This window comes from Leptonychotes weddellii, chromosome 4 (genome assembly GCF_054177405.1).
Source record: "Leptonychotes weddellii isolate Sample4059 chromosome 4, ASM5417740v2, whole genome shotgun sequence".
NCBI lineage: Eukaryota > Metazoa > Chordata > Mammalia > Carnivora > Phocidae > Leptonychotes > Leptonychotes weddellii.
The window spans coordinates 139,232,529-139,255,233 of record NC_138372.1 but is presented as its reverse complement, the minus strand read 5'-3'; the positions used below and the strand labels follow the sequence as shown (position 1 = coordinate 139,255,233).

Below are 22,705 nucleotides of genomic sequence, written 5' to 3'. Positions count from 1 at the left end.
TAGATAATACTTTTAGAAATATTTACTCGTTTAAAAAATTGATGCACTTTCTTTTCATATAGATTCCTGCTCTATCTTTTTCTTTTCTGTATAGTTTGGGTGTGGATGAATTGAGCGCGCTGACCTGTAGAGTTTCTCACAGTCTGGATTTTGCTGATTGCATAGTCCTGATACATTTCACTGTGTTCCTCTGACTTTTCTCTTTCCTGCAATGTGGTAGCTGGATTTCAAGGTTTGATCAGACTCAGATACAATTTTTTGGCAATATCAGAGGAGTGTTCTTCCATCAGGAAGCGCATAATATCTGTCTGGCTAACGACTGTTGATGCTCAATGCTTAGATTTACTTATTTATTGGGATTGGTAAAATGGTGATATTCTAGTTGAGACTATTTTTTTTCCCCCATTTATCAGGAGGAATACTTTTATAAAGGATTGTTTCCCTTCCTCTACTTTTTGGTCACCCAGTGGTATATAGTTCATATACGAGAGACAAGAAAAATATTCGGTTCTTCTTCTTTATTTATCACATTTCAAAATAATGAATTTGTCCCCTTTCATCCTCCATAGGTGTATATGCCTGTGTGACTTATGGATGTAGGCATGTATGATGGGCTGCATTTAGTTGCCATTATCTTTTTGAAAGCTCAAAGTCCAGTGGCAGCCTTTTAAAGTTGGCTCCTCTTTACTTTCCCTGGATGTCCTTGTAGATATAAAATTCCATGGATTGCGAACTAATGATGTAATGTATGGGGATTAACATAAGAATAAAAAAAAATTGAAAAAAAAAATAAATAAATAAAAATTAAAAAAAAAAAAATTCCATGGATTGCAAATTCAAGAATTACTTTCTAGACCAGCCTTTTCTTCATTCATTTATGGCCTAAACTGACCAGGGAATAGTTTTTGAACATGGCACATGCTCTATAGAAAGGGAATATGTGCTTTCTGTTTACAAATATTCTAGGCTTTGTATTTAGGGACCAAAGCACTGGCTTCCTGTTGGGCCATTCTCTTTGGAAATGAGATTGCTTTGCCGGTGTTGTTCACCTTTTCCGGAAAGATTTGCTATTCATAGTTTTCTCTGGAATGACGTATTCTTCTATGAGGCATGTTCTCTTGTCTAGTCAAATATCTGGTATAAAATTGAAAACAGTTGAAACATTGTCTTTTAATTATTCCCCCCAAAATAAATATCTATAAATTAACCTTTGGGGAGAAATTTAATTAATTTTATTAAATATGAGATTGCCTCAGGCTTTTTTTGTATGGGGTAGAAGAACTTGCATTAAAATTAGCTTTGCCTTCAAAATGTAATTTCCCATCTTCAAAGGAAACTTATCACAATCCTCCTCTTTTGGTAACTGCTTTTCCTTTAACACAAGTGCTGTGCTTTCAGTTTTCATCTTCTTGGGCTTGGACAATTCTGAACATTTTAACTCTCTCATTTCTGTTTCTGTGACACTGGCTTTCGGGAAACAGGGCTCCTGAGAAAATTTGACGTGAGTAATACTTGACCGAGCAGACAAAAACAGAACTACCCACAAGAGAGAATAAAGGTGTTTTTTAAGAAGCTTATGATACCAGTGACTGTGACAATTTTCTTTTGGTTTATATCATTCATATTTGCAGACTGGCTAATATGGGTTTACACTTACGGGTGTTCTTATTGTAGGAGACTGTTCAATAAAAGATCTATCTGATTTTCTGGCCTTAAGTCTTTAGCTTGACATTGAAGGCCCTCCACAGCCTTATTAGTGTCCTTCTCAAAAATCCTCAATGACTCTGTTGCCTAGCAGACTGAGTACACACTTTTCACTGTGGTTTCAATTTACCTCTCTAGGCTCATCTCCTGTCTTTCCTATGGACACCTCTTCAGATCTGCTACATTAGATTGCTTCCATTTCCCTGGTATACCTTCATGCTTTCCTACTTTGGCCTTTGCTCAAACAATTCTTTCCATTTGGAATGACCTTCCCTTCCATCTTTATGTACAGAAATACAATTATTGTTTTAAGGCCAATTTGAAATGCTTCTCCTTCATGAATTTCTTCCTGATTCCTCCAAAGGAACTACTTTATCCCTACCTTTGAACTCCCAAGCAATTTGTGGATGGCAGTTTCTTTGTGTTATTTTGTTATATGGTTAAATTAATATTGCTGTTGCCATCATTTATGTATTTGTCTAATATACCTGCTCATGGAAGATAAATAGGATGACCATATATCCAAATGTTCCTGAGATAGTTCCAGTTTTCCTGGGACAGTCCTAGCACCCTGTCTGGTTAGCATCCCCTTTTATTCTCCAAAGTATCTTCACTTGAGTAATAATTAAGTAGTCACTCTTAGAATAAGTAACTGGATGATTAGGACTTCATTCATACCCATGTCGAATCTCTGGTCATTTATCAGGAGGGGCGGTATAAGGGCAAAGAAGTTCACAGAAAGGAGACTGCGTCGTGCAGGGCCCACTGTGCTGAGGCCATCAGGAAATTCTGAAGAGATTAGTTTGATTCTTCCCAGGCCTATCCTTCTACTGGCACTGCCCAGAAGCTATTACTTTTCCATCAGAAGGCTGGGTTCCCTGAGGGCTTGATGAACAATCTCTCTCAACATGAAGGGCTGTGGGCATTGTTCCCCCTTAGGTCAATGCAGTTAGAACTTCAAAGGAGACTATTTAGTGCACACATAAAAGGGACTTTATTTCCTTCCTTATTTATTTATTTTTCATTCTTTTTTATTTTTAAAATTAACCTACAGAAAAGTTGACAGAATAGTACCTAGTCACAATTTCTTCATTTTGCTCTGTGTGCGAATTTCTCTCTCTTGCTTGTTCCATAGATAAACACACTGGATTAAGTTTGTATTTAAGCAAGATTGATCTATAAATGTACACATTCTTTTCCTGATCCACTTGAATATAGGTTAAGAACATCATGATACTCTCCACCCCTAAATACTTCCACATGCTTCTCCTGAGAATAGGGACATAATTCTGCAAACTACAATGTCATGATTATACCCAAGACAATTAACAATAATTCCAAAATCACTAATATACAGTCCATATTGAAATGTTTTTAAGCAGGTTTTGGATCCAGAAGCCATTTGATCCATTGTGTTTCTTCTACCTCTTTTAATCCTGCAGTCTCTCTGCCTCTCTCTGTGTGTGTGTGTGTGTGTGTGTGCAATGTGTGCATGTAAGCAACACATACTGTTAACATGCAATGTTTGGAATTCTGCTCCATCTCTTCCTCAGAGAATTTTGCTTTTCCCTACTCAAGTTTCTTCTTCCTCTCCGATTTTCTAAAGAAAATTCCATCTTTGCCAGGTCTGCTCCTTGCTTTTTATAATTGAGTGATAAAGAATCTGAGATGAGTTTAGGGGCTGGCGTAAAGGAGAGGTGGGAGGAAAGGTGGGTGCTTTGGAAGTTGGTCCTAAGGCTTTAGAAAGGCCAAGGTTCCTCCTTATTGCCCACCCAACCCAGTAGCTTGAAGATGGGGGGCTTGGAGAAGAACAGAATAAACTTTTGTAAAGTAAGTGAAGCTGGCAGTACCGTGAATTGGTTGAGAAACTTTTATTGTGTGCTAGACACTGTGCTAGCCTCTGGGAGTAAACTTTGGACCTGACCATCTCTACTTCACAGAGGTAAGTGTCCCTTGAGGATGATGGGCTTGGAATTAATAACCACAATAATAGACATATAACCATCAGCTATGATAAGGGAAAAGAATAGTAGCCTACAAAGTATGCAGCAGAAGAACCAGATTTTCTTTTGGGAGGTCAGGGAAGGTCTCTCAGAGAGAGTCACATTGAACTTGAAACCCAAAGAATGAGTTCAAGTTAGGCAAGTGTAGAGTAGTTAGAAAAGGGCATACCGTATGTGCAAATGGCTGCCCGGAGGAGGGAGGCAGACCCTTCACAGGGCTGGTACAGCTGGAGCTGAGCAATGCAGAAGGAGGGTAGTGTCCGGTGAAGAGAGACGTAGGGGACAGACTGCGTTGTCCCAGGGAGGAGTTTTCATATTGAAAGAAGCAGAATTGTTAGATGGACACTTTTGGAGGTGGGATGGGGAGGGGCTGGTTGGTTAGAGAACACAGAGACCTGGATACCACAATCAATGGAAAACTGTAAGCAGTGTGACAAGGCTAGAGCATGGAGTATGAGGGGGGGCCACCATGTTGAATTTTAAATTCTTCCTCTAAGTAACCCATTGAAGAGTGGGTATGATTAGGGAAATGACATACCAAATGTGTATTTGAAAAATATAAATGGCAAGGATGGATGAATTAATTGAAGGCATTGAAGGCTAAAAGACCTTGCAATTGTCCAGTAGATAGGGGGTGAAGGCTTGACCTAGGCAACGGCAGTAGGGATAGAGAACAGGGGACCAAGATGCTCAGCAGGCACAATCTATAGAATTTGGTTATTGATGAGAGGAGGAGTGTTAAATAATGTTCAGGTTCCTCACTTGTGTGATAAGTGGAAAGGGATATCAAGAGGGGAACAGTTTGGGGCAATAGATGATGAGTTTATTTATCCCTGATAAGTGCTAAGTGCTTGTGGGAGATCCAGCCTGATGTTACCCAAGTAACTAATTAGTTAGTGTTTTCTGACTTAGATGAAATTCTCTCTGAATATTTTTGATACGTTAACGTGGTATTTATTGAAAGAGTTGGAAGCATGCAAACTACTTATAAAGGAGTACTTGCATTTTACAACTGACAGATTGCTTTATTCTGAATGGCTCATGACAGACTTATTTTTTTGTATTTGAGAGACGTTTGACTTTGTCACAGTTTTGAAAATATGTTATTTTTGGTATGTTTAGATGGTGGGTTTTCAAAAACAGTTAAATATTACAACTAGGCTTGCTGCGTTTTGTTTTTTTCCCATTCAGTTTCCCATTAAATATACAAGTATAACATCTGGCACTCTTCTTTTTAAGGACTCTGAAAAAGCTGCAAGGATTAGACTTAGCACTTGACAAATCATCCAACTATAATATTTTCATCTAGAGTTGAGTCTGAAGCTGACTGAAATGGCCATGTCAGGAACAGTACTGTGTAATGTCACAGAGGAGCCACTTAGGAGAATTCCTAATATGGTCGGGACATTCTTGAGATGCATGGAATAGCCCATTTGTATGGTATCATCTAAGATGGGAATGCAGCTATAACATGTCAAGTGACAGGATCCACAGAGCACTTCTTTTCTGTTATTTGTCAGACTATGGCCTCGTTGCCTGATAATGGTAGTTCTTTCTTCTTTCTTTGCTTCATTTTTCAATAGCAAATCCTTGGACTCTGAACTGGGAAGTTCCTTCCCCGCTTGAAAGTCATATATTCTTAGAGTTGGAAGGAACCTCAGTAATTAACTTAATCTGAACCCTGGCATTTTTGCACATGAGAAAAATGAGACACAGAGAGGTTAAACAATTTGGCCACAGTCATCCAGATAATTATTGAACTCTCTAGCCCCCCTTGACTCCCCCTTCCAAATGGGCAGAATGGCAGCCTCCCTCTTCCTTTTAGTTTATTTGCCAGAAGTTAGTCTTTTTTCACATTATGAAGCCACTTGGAAATAACCTAACTCCTTTGAAAGAAGAAACAACATGTTTTACTCAGCAAACTTATTTTTGTTTTTTTCCAAATGGGTCTTCATTCTAACCCAGTGTGACTCCCCTTTCTTCTGAGAGAGCTTTCACGGCACTGTGTGACATCTCTCTAATGGCCAGCGCTACCCAGCTGGATGTCTGCAGAACAGTTACAGCAAAGCCCCATGCACTTTGGAGCATGGCATTGCCTCTGAGTTCAGGAAAGGAGAGATGCTAGAAACTGGTCAGCATCTTTGCCTGAGCCCTTGGAACGGATGATACCAGGAACTTCTCCAGAAGCGACCATTTATCAAAATGAAACTTTTGAAAGGATCCTTGATTCTGAAATTAAAAATCTCACACTAGTGTCCTGGGACTGAGCACCCCTGTGACTCCTGAGACCTGCAGACTTCGCTGCCACTGGAGGGCGGGCGTGGGGTGGGCGAGGTAGTCCCTGGAGCCTGGCCCAGCCAGGGAATGCATGGGAGACTTCAAAATGAGTTTGAGTGAGAAGAGGGAAACTTACCGTTTACTGTCTCAGCTTGTGGGGAAAGGATTTGGGAGCCTTGTGCTCAGGAAACATAATGTCTGCATAGTCCTTTCTCTCTACACTTTACCCCAACAAAATAATGGTCTGGGTGTGGGGTTGGTGGGGGGGGGGGGCCGGAGAAGGTGGTAAGCTTTGCTCTGGCTCTGTTGTGTGTGCTCTGAGACTAAGTGCTGGGGTTTCGAAAGCCAAAACCCATTTCTCTGCTCCTGCTGGAACATCTCTTCTGTGAGGCGGTGGACACTACAGGATCCTCCTTCTGGAAAAGGGGGGGGGGCGGGTCTCAGGGGATAATACGAGGAGGGGGAAACATCAATTACTAGCTCAAAGCCGAATCCTGCTACATTTGTAAGAGCTCAGTTAAAGGAAAACAGGGACTGTTTAGTACGATGTTCTCAATCTGAGCTGTTTCCAAGAGCAATAAATGAGTGCTGTTATCTGAGCTAAGCACACAGAATGATGAGAAAATGCATCCTGGTGGATTATCCTCAAATCTTTGGAGTAAACAGAATTTTTTTCTTGCTGTGGCAAAGCTTAATTCTGTACCAAAATGGTCATAGAATATTGGAATTTTATGGGAACTCAGAGATGATGTGTGCTGGGTCTTCTCTGTCTTCCCAGATCTAGTCTTCCGCCTACTCCACATTGTTCTGAGCCCTGGGACACTGATCTCCAAGGATCACATCTGTGGGCTTACCTGCCCTTTGGCTTCTCCTTGGATTTGGCCATTAGGAGGTACCCACTTCACCATCCTTTGGCAGTTTTCCTTAACCTTGTCCATGACTTGTAAATAATCCCCTTCATTAAAACTCCCATTTGAGTGTGTAATCTCTGGGACTCTAAATATGACTGTTTTACAGATGAGGAAACTGATGTACAGAGAGGCCCACTGGCTTCTCCGGTGGTATCTCTTTTCTGCTCCTTTTCCCTGCCATGGTTGAACATTTGTAAATCGAGACCCCCAAGACCCTGGGATGCTGGCCTGGGGATGAGGGAGCTGTAGTCTGTTCTGCTCTAATGTGATGGCACATTTCTAAGAATTTTCCTTTCTTGGTGGTCTTAAAGATGGTATTTTACATGATTTATGCATATGATGGAATAGTATTCAGCCTTTAAAAAGAAGGAAATCCTGTCATTTGCATCAACATGGATGAACCAGCCAGTCCTTCATGATTCCACTTATAAGAAGTGTCTAAAGTAGTCACACTTGTAGAGCAGAAGGTAGAGTGATGGCTGCCAGAGGCTCAGGGAGGTGGAAAAGGAAAGTTGCTGTTCAATGGATATAAGTTTCAATTATACAAGATGGACAAGTTCTAGAGATCTGCTGTACCACATTGTGCCTGTAGTTCACAACACTTATACAGCTAAAAGTTTGTAAGTGGGTAGATTTCTCTCTTATTTTTTTAATCATACGCACAGAATAAGAAGCAAAAAAAAAAAAAAAAGAGGTATTTTAATAGGTTAAAAAGTCATTGGGGAAAGGACACACCTCGGGGAGGACTCTGTCCACGAGGGGGTGGCTGGGCTAGTGGAAAGTCAGGAAATGCCTTCTTAGTCCATTGGGGAAGCACCTGTGTCAGGGCCTGGCTGGAGGAGGGGGGCTAAATTTAACCCCCACCGTCAGCCCAGTGCCTTGAGCACTCATCTCCCTACTTCAATGTGTGACTGGTCAACATTTCTGGTCATGCTTTTGACTGTGCGTGTGTGTGTGTGTGTGTGTGTGTGTGTGTGTTTGAGTGTATAAAAGAGAGAGAGAGAGAGAATGAATTTGCATTCTTCCTTTTATGAACTTTCCTAAGTTCTCTGAGGTCTTTTTTTAACCTCTCATATTTCATTGATTCTAAGACAAGTTTTATTTTTCTCACATTTTGAAACTCTGCTACCAGAATGTGCCTACAACCAAAAGCATCTTTTGTTGCAGTTGGTCAGGTGGTAGTTGTGCTGTAATTGCATCGCTTGGGCGTGTGTGAACTTGGTAGTTCTGGTAGACTGACAAGACAACTGAAACCCCTATTGTTTCAGTCAGTGATCCATTTGATGACCATCTGAGAAAGGAATGCAAGTCCTCGGTGTTGACTGAAATCTTCTGGCATCTATTAGTAAGATTTTCTTGCCAACACTTGTGGATAACTATCAGAAGCTTAGAAGAAAATCCCGAATACAATACGTGAGCACTCTTTTAGGAAATGCTGCATTACTAAAGCTCTTGGTGGCAGAGAGGACAATATTGTGTGGGAAAACACACTCCCTGAGTATTGTGTCAAATGTGATTCATAGAGTGGCTTCTGAATGTGAACACCTAAACCAAAGTAAATTTGCATACCTAACCAATTTATTCCACTTTTCATGTTTTCCTTTTTTATGGATATGATAAAACGCAGGCCTTACATAAGTCCAGTAGGAGCTCTTTCAATAAGTATGAAATAAAAGTTCTAAATCGTAGCATATCACAGTTTAATGTGCAGCTGGTTTTTTCTTCCTTGTTGTTATATAAAACAGCATTGTCTCTTACCATCAGTGAATCTTAACAATCAATGATATGTGGTAGGAAAGTAGGAAGTCTATTAAATTAGCAGCATGAATCAAAAGATGGGTTAGAAAGCTAGGGGGTGAGGAATGAGTTTAGAAATTCTTTTACTGTTTAAATATTTATTAAGTTTTACTGTGAGACCAGGGGCTGGGCGAGGCATAAGGTTATAGCTGTGAACAAAACAGACGTGATCCCTGGGCTCACAGGCAAGACAAGATCTACTGAATTAGTAGTTGCGTGCATGATACTACAGAAAAGTGCCGACTTCTTTGGAATTGTAAATAGGGGAACTTAAGATGGTCAAGGGGAGCAGATGGCTGACTGAGGAAGTGACACTTGAGTGTAGAATGGAAGGACAAGTAGGAGTTAGTCAGGTAGAGTGAGTGGGGAAGGGAAGAGGGGTAATCATGGCAGAGGGAGAGAGCAGTGTGTATGAAAGCAGGGAAGTGGCAAGGAAGGAGAAGCTGAAGGAAGTGCGGTGTAGTTGGAGCACGGACAGTGGTACAGAGATGAGAAACAAAGCTAGAGAAGTAGGTGGGCCTCAGATGATGAAGGGCTTTATAGGACATGACAAGGAGGTTGCCCAAAAGTAAGAGGAAGCTGTGGAAGGGGTTTCAGGAGGGGTGTAATATGTCATGCTCAAATTTTAGAATTGTTGTTCTGGCTGCTGTGCAAAAATGGAATGCTGTAGGTCAAGGGCAGATGAAAAGAGCATGGTAGTAGCCATCCTCACTTGATTCGAGGGAAGGAAATTGGAATGGGCAGAAGTTATCAAAAGATGCAGGGGAATTCTGGAGCAAGCGATAGTTCCCATCACTGGTTGCATTCCTCAGATATTCTATCCTTAGTTCCTGATAACCTAAGACAATAACTTTCTTTGTTTTCAACAGAGTGACTTCTTCTGACTTGAGCCTACAGTGTGCTTTGAGAAATCTGCCACCAGGTAAATACAGAACAAGAGTTTTTAGGTTGATAAGCCACACTTCTCTCCCAAGACTCCCTAAGACCTAAATTCAACATCTTATTTAATCCTTGCAATAACCCTATGAGTCAGGTGTTGCCTTATTTCCATCTTGTACATGAGGAAATTGCGGAACAGAGAGGTTAGGCAACTTTATCAACATGCACAAAGATGTTTATCGCAGCATAAATTATAATAGCCAAAGGAAACAAAGAGGAGAGAATCTAAACATCCAACAGTAGTTAAATTGTATCAAATCAATTATGGTACATCATTTGATGGAGGTACTTTACCAATATTCTTTATCAGATTAAGAAGTTTCTTTCCTACTCCTAGTTTGTTAAAAGTAAATTAGTTCACCTGTACATTGAATTTTATTGAATGATTTGCTAATCTGCTGAGGTGATCAAATGACTTTTACCCTTTGATAAAAATTTTGTTCATGGTGATTTACATTAATTGATTTTTTAATGTTAAGCTACCTTGCATTGCTAAGATAAAACCAACTTGGTCATGGTACATTTTTGTACTCAGTGAGATGTAGTTTGTACTCAGTGAGATGTAGTTTGTTGTACTCAGTGAGATGTAGTTTGTTAAATTATAGTCCTGAGATTGGCTAAAATTTTCCTGTCTAGTATTTTCACTGTCAGGAATGGTTTTCAAAATATTAGAATTACTGGCTACTTGAACGTGTGATGAAATTTGACACTAGAACAGTTTGGGTGTGGAATTTTTTTAAGGGAAGAATTTTCACCTACTGTTTTAATTTCTCATTTATTTAGATTTTCTATTTCTTCTTGAGTTAGTTTTGGTAAGTTTTGGTTTTGGCTACATATACACATTTCTTTTGGCTTTGTATGCAAGAGGGGAATTTCTGGGTCTTGGAGTAGGTGTATGTTCAGCTTTAGCGACTCTATGAAAGAATTTTTCAAAATGATTGCATTGATTTAAAAATTTTCATCTCAATCAGGAATATGTGATGGTTCTGATTTTCCATATTTTTCCAATACAAGGTATTTTCTGTTTTTGTTAGTTTGATTGGTTGTTTTTTTATTTAAGCTCTACTGGTTGGGTGTGTAGTATCATATTGTAGTTTTAATTTGCATTTCCCTACAGACCAGTGAAGTTAAGTACATTTTCATATGTTAATTGACTGTTCATATATCTTGTTTTATGAAAGTCCTTCTCAAATATTAAAAAAATTGAGGTGATTATTCATGTTTTTTGAAAAAAATTGAATTGTCTTATTGAATTATCTTTCTTATTGAATTATAGACATTTTTAATAATATGTATTCTGGATTTGAGCTTTTGCTAGGATATATGTGTTGTAAATATCTCCTCTTTTTCCTGTGGTTTACCTTTCACCCTTTTTTTAATGAACAGAAATTCCTTTAAAATAGTGCAAATTATTTGGTTTTTTTTGTTTGTTTTTTTCCTTTGTGGTTGGCACTATTGTGTCCTATTTAAGAAATCTTGGCCCTATTTCAAGATCAGAAAGATGTTTTCCATTTCCTTCTGAAAGCTATATTATTCTACTTTTACATTTTGATCTATAATACATCTGCAATTGATTTTGTTGTGTATGATGTGAAAGAGAGGGTCAAGATTCATTTTTCCTATGTGGATACACACTTGACCAAGCACCATCCTTTGGCCATAGTTCTATTTATCTATTTATTTATTTTGGTTAGGCTTCCTGAGGAATGATCAACACAGTAAAATTCACTCTCTTGAAATTTATGGTTTGATAAGTTTCAACAAAGATACACAATCATGTGGCCACCACCACAGTCACAATGCTATAGCCAACAACTGAAACAGTGTTCCTTTGTAGTAGATCTACTTTCCCTACCTGCAGCCCTTGACAACTACTGATCTGATTTCTGTCCCAGAATTTTTCTTTATTCATAATATGTAAATGAAGTTGTAGAGTATGTAGATTTTCATTTCAGACTTCTTTCACTTAGCATAAAGTTTTTGAAATTCATGCGTGTTTTTGCCTATATCAGTAGTTTGTTCTTTTTTATTGCTGAGAGGAATTCCACTGTGTGCATGTACCACGATGTGTTTATCCATTCACCAACTGATGAACACTTGGGTCGTTTATAGTTTTTGGCTATATGAATCAAGCTACTGTAATCATTAGTTAATGGGTCTTTGATAGATTTATGTTCTCATTTTTCTTGGTTAAGTTACTAGCAGTCCGTTTATTGGATCAAATGGTAAGCATAGCAACTGTATGTTTAATATTATTTGAGAAAAATCCCTCTGGCTGTTTCAAAAGTGACTGTTTCATTTTGCATTCCATTCAGCAATATGTGAAAGTTTTACTAGCTCCACAGCCTCCCAGCACTTGGTATTAATAGGCTTTGTAATTTTAGCAATTTGAGTTGGTATACAGTGGTACTTCATTGTAGCTTTCATTCTCATTTCCCTAGTGATTAATAATGTTGAACGCCTTTTCATGTGCTTCTTTACCGTCTGGGTGAAGTGTCTGTTCAAATTGTTCACCTTTTTTTAAACTTACGTTACCTATCTTTCTGTTACTGATCTATAATTGAATATATTGGGGATACAAGCCCTTTATCAAATATGTGCTTGCAAATACCTTTTCCCAGTCTGTGACTTGTTTTTTTCGTATTCTTAAAAGTGTTATTAAAAGGGCAGAACTTTTGGGGTGCCTGGGTGGCTCAGTCGTTGAGCATCTGCCTTCGGCTCAGGTCATGATCCCAGGGTCCTGGGACCGAGCCCCACATTGGGCTCCCTGCTCAGCAGGAAGCCTGCTTCTCCCTCTCCCACTCCCCCTGCTTGTGTTTCCTCTCTCTGTGTGTCTCTCTCTATCAAATAAATAAAATCTTAAAAAAAAAAAAAAGAAAAGAAAAAAGGGCAGAACTTTTTAATTTTCATGAAATTCAACTTACCAATTTTTTTCTTTTATGGGTAAAAGTTTTTTGTCCTAAGAAATCCTTCCTAAAACCAAGAATACAAATATGTTCTCTTTTTTTTGGTAAAAATTATATAGTTTTAAATTTTACGTTTAGTTATATGATACATTTCGAGGTAATTTTTGTATCTGGTGTGAGGTAAAGGTCACGGTTCACATTTTTATATGGACGTCTAGATTTTCCAGTACTGTGTATTAAAAAAGCTATTCCTTTGTCCTCTTTAATTACCTTAGCACTTTTTTCTCTCTCCTCCTCCTCTGGTGCTCTAATTACATGCCTATCAGACTATTTGATATTGTTCTATAGCTCTTGGATACTTAAAAAAAATTCTCCTTTCTCTTTGGATAATTTCTATTGATCAATCTTAAAGTTTACTGATTCTTTCAATGTGTCCTGTCTCCTCATCAGCCTATCAAAGGAAACCTTAACTTTTGATATGCATTTTTTTATTTCTAGAATTTCTCTTTGTTTCCTATAGTTTCCATGTCTCTCCTGATTTTTTCCATCTTTTCTTGCATTTTATTCTTCTTTTCCATGAGCACCTTTTACGTATTAATCATAGCTATTTTAAAATTTCAGTCTGAGCGTTCCACAGTCTGAGTCATCTCTGTCTAGTTGCTCTATCTTGACAATGGGTTGTTTTTCCTTAGTTTAAAAAATATGTCATAATTTTGGTTGAATGTTGAATATTGCTTATATAAAAGTAGTAAATAATAGGGTAAATAATATGGCTACCCAGAAATGGCACACTTCTTCAGGAAGGTGATTGATGTGAGGGTTTGTGTGGCTTCCTTAATCTTGTTAGCAGATGACAAGATCAGTAGTTAGTAGGGAGGTAGTAGGATGGGGTTGGGCTCTGGTTGCTGGAGTTACCTTCAGCCCACCAGACTCCAGCGTTCTCCCGTGGTGGCCTGTAGTTACCTTATGCGTAGTGTGGCTAGTGTGCCAGAGGTTTTTTCTCACTGCCCAAAATCCACCCTTAGCTTTCAGCAGACCCACCACACCTGCTCCACTGAAGGGATCTCTCTCCACGCTGGTGCTCATCTAGGAGTGGGCTCTTCTTGCCCTGTGCTCAGTGTAATGCCGTAGGTGTGGTGGTGGCGTTGTCCGTTTTCCTGGTCCAGCCTCAGTCTTGGGCACGCCTTGTGTGTCTGTACTTCAGGACCTGGTCTTTGTCCCTGTTCCTGCTCCTCTTCATGGCAGTCAACCTCTGCCTCGTGTCTGTGGGTATCTTGGGGAGAGAGGGCTTCCTGCCCCTCCCTGAGTCGTAGCAGACCTCTTCTTCGTGTCAGTACCGGACTCTAGGTCTGAGAGTTTTTTGTCTTTCCATCAGGGCAGATAGATAGCTCTTGCTTCTGCCCTTCTCAAGAATCAGTGGATCTTTGCTTGGATCTTGGGAGTGGGAAGGTTTTCTGCTCCTCTCCCAGTGGGTTAAAGCTCTTGCTTAATGTGGGAATAAAGTTGTGGGAAGTGGATGGGTTTCTTGCCTGTGCCCTTCTAAAGGGTCACTCTTTAGTCTCTGACCCTGCCCTTAATCTTTCTCAGGAGTAGCGCCAGAAACCTACGGGAAAAGAAGCTTGAGAGAGCCTCCCAGGGATTCCATACTGTCATGCTCGCACACACTAACTCCTTAGGATTCATTAACATTTTGGCTGTTTTCTTCTTCCCTGCTTTTACGATGGCCACTCCCCACTATGGCTCTCTGTCGAAGGTGACAGTTTGTGTGTCCCGTCTGTCCTTGGAGATCCATGCCATTCTCTAAATTAGTTCACCTGGCTGTCTTGTAACCTTAGCTCAATACAAGTTATGCTTCTGTTGATTATACAGCTTTTTCTGTGGCTTTCTGTATCTTCAGTGGATGCAGAAAGATGTTGCAGCTTTTTAAGAGCCACTGGTCTTAAAGGAAAATTTGGGTTGTAAATAAAAATGCCAGTCAGAAATGGATGAAAACCAAATCAAAAGAAGACCATAAAACCACAATCCAAAGCTTAATGGGAAAACTGAGAGGCTTTAAGTTTTCTTCTTCTCTTGGGTTGGCGTTCTTCTTTCTCGGGAAGTAACTGCCTGCACTGGCAGGAATCATACAATAGAATAGCTTGATTCTGGAAGGAGACGAGAAAGGGGGGCCCGGGAAAAGAAAACAAGAAAGAGACCGCAAGCAGGCCCTGCGGAGGTTTGCGGCTTCCAGAAAAGGGGTGCGAAGGGCAGTGTCCTGAAGAACGCCAGACGTCCACAGGACCTAGGAGTGCAGTATCATGTGTCCCCAGCATCCCAGGCACAGTCACATGAACTTGCAGCTTGGATGCTTAACCCTCTGCATCCTTGCTACTCCAGGGGTGGTCTGGGGACCAGTGGCAGCAGCAGCACCTGAGAGCTGGTTAGAAATGCAGAAGGCAAGTCCCATTTAGACCCGACAAATCAGAACCGACATTTTAACAAGATCCAGAGGGATTCTTACACACTTGGATCTTTGAGAAGTGGTGCTTTACATAATCGCTGTTTCTTTTCCCTTTTAGCCAACTGTGCTTCTAATAATGAGATTAAAATCCTTCAAAGTCAAAATATTGTGAAGGTAATCCTACCTTAAGAATAAACTGGGACATAATGCACAAAATGAAGACATTTAAATGAATTTTCTAGTTAAAGTACTGAATTTAATTGAACAATTATCATTGATATGCATACTTAAAGCTTCTTATTTTCAAATTCTTTCTTGAGTTTTAGTTCCTAGCACTCAAAAACCTTGCCTCTTACTTGTAGCGGGGATTTTTCTGTTGTTTCTTCTTATAAAGGTATTTCCTAGACCTAAGAAGCTGGCCTCAGAGGGGCAGTTTGGCCTTCCTCTCCACCTTGGTTTCAGTTTAAGAAAGAGGTTCCTGCATGAAGCTTCTGTTGATGCTTCAAAACCTGGCCCAAAGGGTTCCAGCAAGGACCCATCCCTCTGTGAAGGTCCTTGCCGAGAGCCCTCAGCTTTCGAATCTCCCCAACTTTGAGGACCTGGTGATGCAAGCGATGGGAATGTGCTGCCAGAATTCTCATTTTCTTTATTTTTCCTCAACTTTCAATACAAGTTAATTTTACATGTATCCCAATTCTTAAGTTGTCTTCTTTCCTTGATACTGTAAAAAAGCCAGCCATGATCGCTGGATCATAGTGGCTGCTTTCCTTTTGTCTTTCCTTTTGTCTTTCCATGTCTCTGACATGAAGTCAGAGAGTTCTGGTGATATTATGACACTGTTTTAACATACCTTTTTCAATGTGGGGACATCTTGTGTGTGTTCTCAGCAGGTAGACAGAGGTCATGCCTTCTCGCTGAGCCAACACAGACAAAGAGTTGTCTCAGTTGCCTGAGGCCACTGAATTCTGCTTTGATGTCAGTGGTCACCCTTAGCTGCAAGGGAGTCTGGGAAATGGCTCTCTGAGTTGGGCCTATTGCTGCTGGCTTTGTTATGGGTTTGCTATGGGTAGAGAACTAAATGCAGACTGCAGACAGGAAGCTAAACATCGGCTTAAATTCTGGTCAGGGTCAGCTATAATCCGGTCTATTACTTTTGCTGCTGAAGTATTTTCATTCATGGGAAAGGAAAGTAAATACTGCTGAGGCCAGAAGTAGAAAGGGGGCTGTCTAGACCTCTGAGTCCTTTCCCTCACTCAGTCTCAGCCACCTGAGAAGTCACTCCCTTGAGGAGGAGGGAAGGGATGCAGCAAAGGGAAGCAATCACCTTCCAGTAGTTTTAAGAAGACAAAGGGTTTTGTTTTATGTGCCCAGGGAGAGGTGCTGGGGAGGGGAGCATGGTGCTCCTCCTAATAATTGTTATATACATATGTGTGTGTCTCACACACACACAAACATACACACAATCTTAGCATATATTGTTCTGTAGTGTGATGCAGTTTTATTATATGTGTTTCTTCATATACTTTTCTCAACTCCTGCTGTTAATGACCTTGTAGTAAAGACAGTCATCGGCTATGGGAGTTGAGAAAAGGGAGAGTTTGCGTGTACTGAAATTGTGAATTCCTCACAAAGGAGGTGCAGACGAGTCGTGTATACGTTGTAAAGAGTGGGTAGTGTTCTCCCAGGTAGAAAAGGGCGATTCGTGGCGAATGCAGCATATGGGCTGTAGCCAGCAGACTTCCAAGCTACTTCGGAAGCACCCTGTAGGACTCTTCCTAGGATCCCCTCCACTGCCACACAGCAACCCACCAACCAACAAACAAGCTGCTGCTACTCCCCTCACCCACTGGTATGTAGCAGGCTCTGGCCCCTTTTCTCAGCCTTGTCATCCTTGACTCCTGCTGTCATGCCGATTTGGAAACCCGCAACAAGCCCAGCTCCCTACCCAAGGCTTAGCTCAGGCTTGTGAGCTGACAGCTAATTGTCGCTGCTGATTGCTTTGCTGACAGTGCTTTGTGGCTATTTTGGTTTTTCTCGAGCATTCCTTAATTAGAGGAAATGACATCGTGTGCTGTCCAATCAGTCTCTTGTCGGATATTATTACATTTGTAGGAGAATCGAGGCAACACTTGGGTTTCTTCCTGCCAAGCTGGTATGAGGGTCGTGGCCTGTTGTGCAGTTGGCTTGGCAAAGCAGTGACCCCCCACCCAGCTCTGAGACAGGTTTGCCACTGGTGGGAGGGAAGAACATTTTACATTTCCAGTGTGGGCTCAAAGTACGCAAGGCTCCGCGGGGTCCCCTGTTCATGCAGCAATGTCACACTGAAACTTTATGCCTCATAGTGGCTATTGCCCAGAAAGGATCCTGACTGACTCTCTTCTCTCTGCGATGAGTTATTTCAGGATTCCTTTGATATTTACCTTTCTGGTTGATATGGAAAGATGCTTCCATTTTTCCCTGGAGAAATACAGATATGACCTGAGGATGGCTCCTATTTGGTGAAGTTTTAGAGGTGGTTTGTCATGTAGTATGAGAGAGATAGTAAGATCTTACTACATTGCTTTTTTTTTTTTTTAAAGATTTTATTTATTTATTTCAGAGAGAGAGAATGAGAGAGAGCACATGAGAGGGGGGAGGGGCAGAGGGAGAAGCAGACTCCCCGCCGAGCAGGGAGCCCGATGCGGGACTCGATCCTGGGATTCCAGGATCATGACCTGAGCCGAAGGCAATCGCTTAACCAACTGAGCCACCCAGGCGCCCCACTACATTGCTTTAATTAGCAAGAAGAATGAGCTTATGTTAGAAACTATTCTGAATTATAAAATAAGTTTGAAGAGCTTTACAACTCTTCACAGAATAACTGAAATCCACAGAATAACTTTTACCAGCTGTTTTTTAAGTATGACTACCTTCTAAAACTACTTTACTGAATGCTTTATTTTGGAATAGCTGTGTTTATTTTCACATAAACCATGCGTGAAAGTTTAAAAAATCAGTTTATCTGTCTAATGAGTATGGACCTTTTTTTTTTTTTTTTCCTAAGGTTTTTGGTTTTGGTATTAACTGCTTTGCAACAAGGATTAGTAAGTCTGCTAGGGTGCCCTCAGGCTTACCAAAACAGCATGAGACACAGTACCTGCCCTCAAAGGACTTACCTTTTAATTGGGAAGCTAACATTCTCCAGTAGTCTTTCTGCATGGCTTCCTCAAAGCATCTATGTGGTTACGTGGTTTTTCTCCAGGAGTGTTGAGTGTTGGAGCAGAGAACACAGAATACAGGATGAATCCAGGGTTAAAAAGAGAAGAGGACAAAGATACTGAGGGTTCTGTGGAGAGATCATAAGCATCTCAGATTGTGCCCAGAAGGAAAGGAGCCTAAGGGATGTGTGGGTGGGGAGGGGTGGGAAGGATCATGAAGATGGAGGAAGTGATTAACTGACATGGTGGGTGGGTGGACACCAAAGACGGAAGGACTCCATGAGGTCAACCAAGACATGGAGAGTGTTAAGGGGCAGGAGAGATAGAGCAAAATGCTACCTATTTCCTGCAAGTCTCTCTTATCTCTTCAACCAAAGGGTAAAAAGGGGCCAGTCCTGGTGTTTCTTTTGTGTCTCTTTTAGCTCTTGGTTCACTCTGATGCTCTAACATGTGCTTCCTAAATATTTCCCGAAGAAATTCAGCTCACTCATGGGTTTTGTGAAGATCAGTTGGGGTCAATGGTCAAATTTCTTTCACGTATGGAAATGATTGATGTGCTCTTTGGTTCATGTCTCTGGTGAGCCCCAAAGTGATTCCTGGCATAATCTGATGGTGTGAGCATGCACACATGTGCTACAGTGAGGAGGAAGTCTCTGTCATCTGATATTTGTTCATTACTGTTGGGTGAAGGGAAAATGTTATCACCAGGGAGACAGTCTAGGTAGACTTCAGAGAGTCCCACATGCCAGATGTGATTTCGCCTTACCGGTGAAGCCAAAAATGCTGTTTCTTTATAGAGGTCAATAGTTTTCATTTTCCTTTTCGTGATTTTTCCAGCTAAGTGCATTTGAAGCCCCACATGAACAACTTAAACTTCTTTCTGATCTTCTTACTGTTCCCCCACTCAACATTTAACTTCTTCTTCAGTTTATATTTAGTTGAAGCTATCTTCATGAAAGACTTGCACAACTGAAGTTGCAGCAAAAACTAGGGAATACAATTTTCATTTGGAATAAAAGCTGAAACTTTACAAGATAATTCCTATGCACGCTTGTATATTTTGTAATGAACTTGCAGCTCCCCAGGTGCCACACCCACCGTGAGTTCTTTGCAATGGTGTCCTGTAGTCACCGGGTTACCCTGGGGCTGGCCCAGTGCTGAGACACAGCAGAGGCTCACAGCCGTATGTGCACCTGAGGCGAATGTGTCAGATGTCCAGCTCAAACACACCAGCAGTGTCTCTAATGCAGATTTTCTTAGGTAGCATTGTAAGGTTCCTTAACCTGAACCCCAGACACCACAGACTTGATTAGAATCATGCGGTTACCATGGTATCCAGAGAGCCCTTAGAAGCTCATCGAATTTTCCAGGCAGAGAAAAAGATGGTAAACTGCTCCAATAGAACATTTTCTACCTTAGAAGCCGAGAATAGACACTATATTTATCTGAAACAGCAAATCTGATTTTCAAAACTTCTTTCAAGCATAATCTTTTATAAGATATCTGCTGAAAACCGCTCACAGGTTTATATGTGCTAGCACTGACTTTAGCACATTTTCTTTCATCGCTGATCTGGAAGCTTCTTTTTGAATAAAATAGAAATGTGAATGGCTCTGGCTGAGAAATCCCTTTCAATGTTAGAGAAGAGTCGAAGTAACAGAGCCCTCCTGTTTGTTCAGGGAGAATGAAGCAAAAATGGGTCTACCATGAATAAAATGGCAGGCCTGCTTTCTTCACAGGACACTTCTCCCCTCTGATACAGTTCTTTGATGTTAATCTAATTCTCACTAATTGCTACCTCCAAAGCAACAGAGTTTAGATCTTTGAAAGGATTGCTTTTTATAAAATCTTATTGTCTGAAATTTCTGGTTAATGGAAAGGCCACTGAACCACTACCTTTTTCCCATAGAGTTAGTGGACAGGGGCTGTTTAAGTCATTAATTTGTATTGCTTGACATTTTTATAACATTTTGCAATCTTCAGAGCACATTTACATCCATTGTTATTTGAGCTATGTAACAACCTTTATAAGGCAAAGAGAGATTTTTTTTTTTTTTGAATGAGGGGATTGAGATAAAGATTATGTCTCCTTTAAAATCAGTTCTTCCTGTTCCTAAGTCAAATTCCATTTGCCCTGTCATGGTGGGCAAAGCATGAGGATAGGAAGGGAGAACCTATAGTTTGTTTGGTACCTATCTGTTTAATCATTTGTCTCCCTGATTTGACTTTAAGCTCCCTGAAGGTGGAAATTTTTTTATTCATTGTTAGATTTCCAGGGCCTGGAATAGTGCCTGGCACATAGTAGGTACTCAATTTTTGTGAATAAGTAAGTAATAATAATGACAACATTTTCACCTCTACCTATCCCCTTCTTACACACTCCAATGGCATAGAAAATGTTGAATATAAGAATTACAGGCTCTCTAAAATAAATAGTGATGTGGATAAGTGGGGAAGTGCAGATCATCAGTCCATTAATGTAATGGGTGAAGAATACTGAACTGAGCTGTAGAAAAACACAGAAGACATTGAAAATATAGGTCCTGCCTTGAAGAGCTTAAAATCAACTTGGAGAAACCTACCATGGAAAAGATGAAGAAAACCACTCACGGTGTGTTTGGTTGGTCCTGCCCTCTTGGGAACTTGTTTGGGAGAAATAAAAAGGACATGCACTGCAAAAAAACCTTGATCTCGGAGGGAGGAGGACGTGGAGGAACTCTACTGTCACTTTCTTTGTTTGGTTCTATAATTACTTGTACCTTTTCAAGTGTTTTTATGCAAGAAACTAAATACAGAGACTGGTCGAGGGATGAATCATTCTAATTAACTGGGATAGAAGGTGAACTTTGACAAAGCTTCAGTTGGCTCTTTTCTTTAAATAGTCAAGTAATTATGCTGTAATTTAGCATCAGTAAACAATTCTTTCCATCCTTATCTCAACGAGAGCTAATAGTTTCCAAGTCCTTTAGGGGTGATGCTTTTCAAGTTTCAGTCCTCAAACCACCTGCTTAAGTATGTGCTGCTGAAATTCTGATTCAGGCGTCTGGTGCAGGGTTTGGGAAATCTGTTTTGTTTTGTTTTTTTCTTTTTAATGAACATGTTATTTTGAAATAATTTTATATTCATAGAAAAGTTGCCAAGATAGTACCAGAATTTCCTATACTTCCTTCACCTAGCTTCCCCTAATGTTAACGTCTTATATAACCAGAATATATTTGTCAAAATTAAGAAATCAATATCAGCAGTAATGCTGAGCTACAGACTGTATTCCAGTTTCACCAGTTTTTGCACTAACATCCTTTTCCTGGGACATTCCATTCCATATTCCATTTTGTTGTCCTACCCCCTTCATCTCCTTGGATCTGTGATGGTTTCCCAGCTTTTCTTCAGAGCTGCATTTTTAACCCCGGGGTTCAGAAGCATGTGGTGGGGATGGGTAGGGGGGGATAGGGACTGGGGGTTGGGGGACCTCCCCTTGCCTGAGGAAACCTTGTGCTTTTCATTCCAAGTCATGCTCCTATTGGTCAGGGACCCAGCAGGAAACAGAAGGCACACTCTGCAGGACTCTGAAGACAACTGAGCAAAAGTACTATTTACAGAGGTGTAGATGGTGAAAGGAGCAAATAAGGGATATTAACACAACCAGGAATGCTTAGTGATGAGAGGCTTCTACTCCCTTTGGGATGGGGGCAAGAGGAGCAGGGGCCCCTCAGGTGGAGCTGTAGTCAGGGATGTGTAATTGGCTCTTTGAGAAAGAAAAGAGCCACTGCTAGAACCGTGGGACTCCAATATACAGAGGACATGGAGCAGGGAGACCTGGGTCTTTATCACCTCTATGCTGGTCTCCTGCTGGTACCTCCCATTGGCAGAACTCCACAAGGAGGCAGAAGGCAGGGGATGGGCGACATAGTTCCTGGGCACAGAGGAGGGAGGGATGGGTGGAGAATGGGTCTGGAGAATGGATTTAGAGAGAGGTGGCGGTGAGAACCAGCACTGTGTAAAGCAAAATGCAGAAGAGATAGCCTGATTAGTTCATTGTGCCTGAGTTAAAATGTCTTCTCTGCTTATTAATTTGTAGCTCCTATGTCATTAGGGGCCCATAGCTTAAAAAAAAAAAAAAAAAGAGGATCCAATAAAAACATTACATTTAGCCTTGGAAACTGTACAGTTTATTAGCTTGTTGCAAATTCAACAAACATCCCTTTGGTGGGTTAATGATATAAAGAGAACGGTTGTCTCCAGCTAAATAAAGAAATATCAAGACTGAAGAAAAAGTACCATCTGAGATATAGTTTTAGAACTGATGATGAATTTTGAGTATCATATACCACCTTGTATGATTTAGATAAAATGGTGCTTTAAATTTTTTTTCTATTTTGTTAATTGGCCCTAGTTTTTGAAAGGCATTATCATCACCCTTTCTACACTATAGTGAATTGAATTCTGGCACCCAAGAAAAAAATTCAGACAGTGTTCTTTTTCTGATTGCAAAAGAATAGGAATGGAATAAAAGCTCATCTTTTTCAAGCAT

The 22,705-nt window shown here is 40.5% G+C and overlaps 1 protein-coding gene across 7 annotated transcripts in view; it reads left to right on the top strand.

Moving 5' to 3' along the window:
- NCALD (neurocalcin delta) overlaps window positions 1-22,705 on the top strand; it is a 366,474-nt gene that overhangs the window by 102,025 nt on the left and 241,744 nt on the right. For 4 of the 7 annotated variants that reach the window (XM_081816325.1, XM_081816332.1, XM_081816324.1 and 1 more), the window contains one exon: window positions 9,562-9,614. The exons of 2 other annotated variants lie outside the window; for them this stretch is intronic. The gene's annotated coding sequence lies outside the window, so the exon portion shown is untranslated. Of the gene's footprint in view, window positions 1-9,559; window positions 9,615-22,705 lie in introns of those variants that run through there. One more of the 7 variants, XM_081816326.1, reaches the window with a different exon arrangement.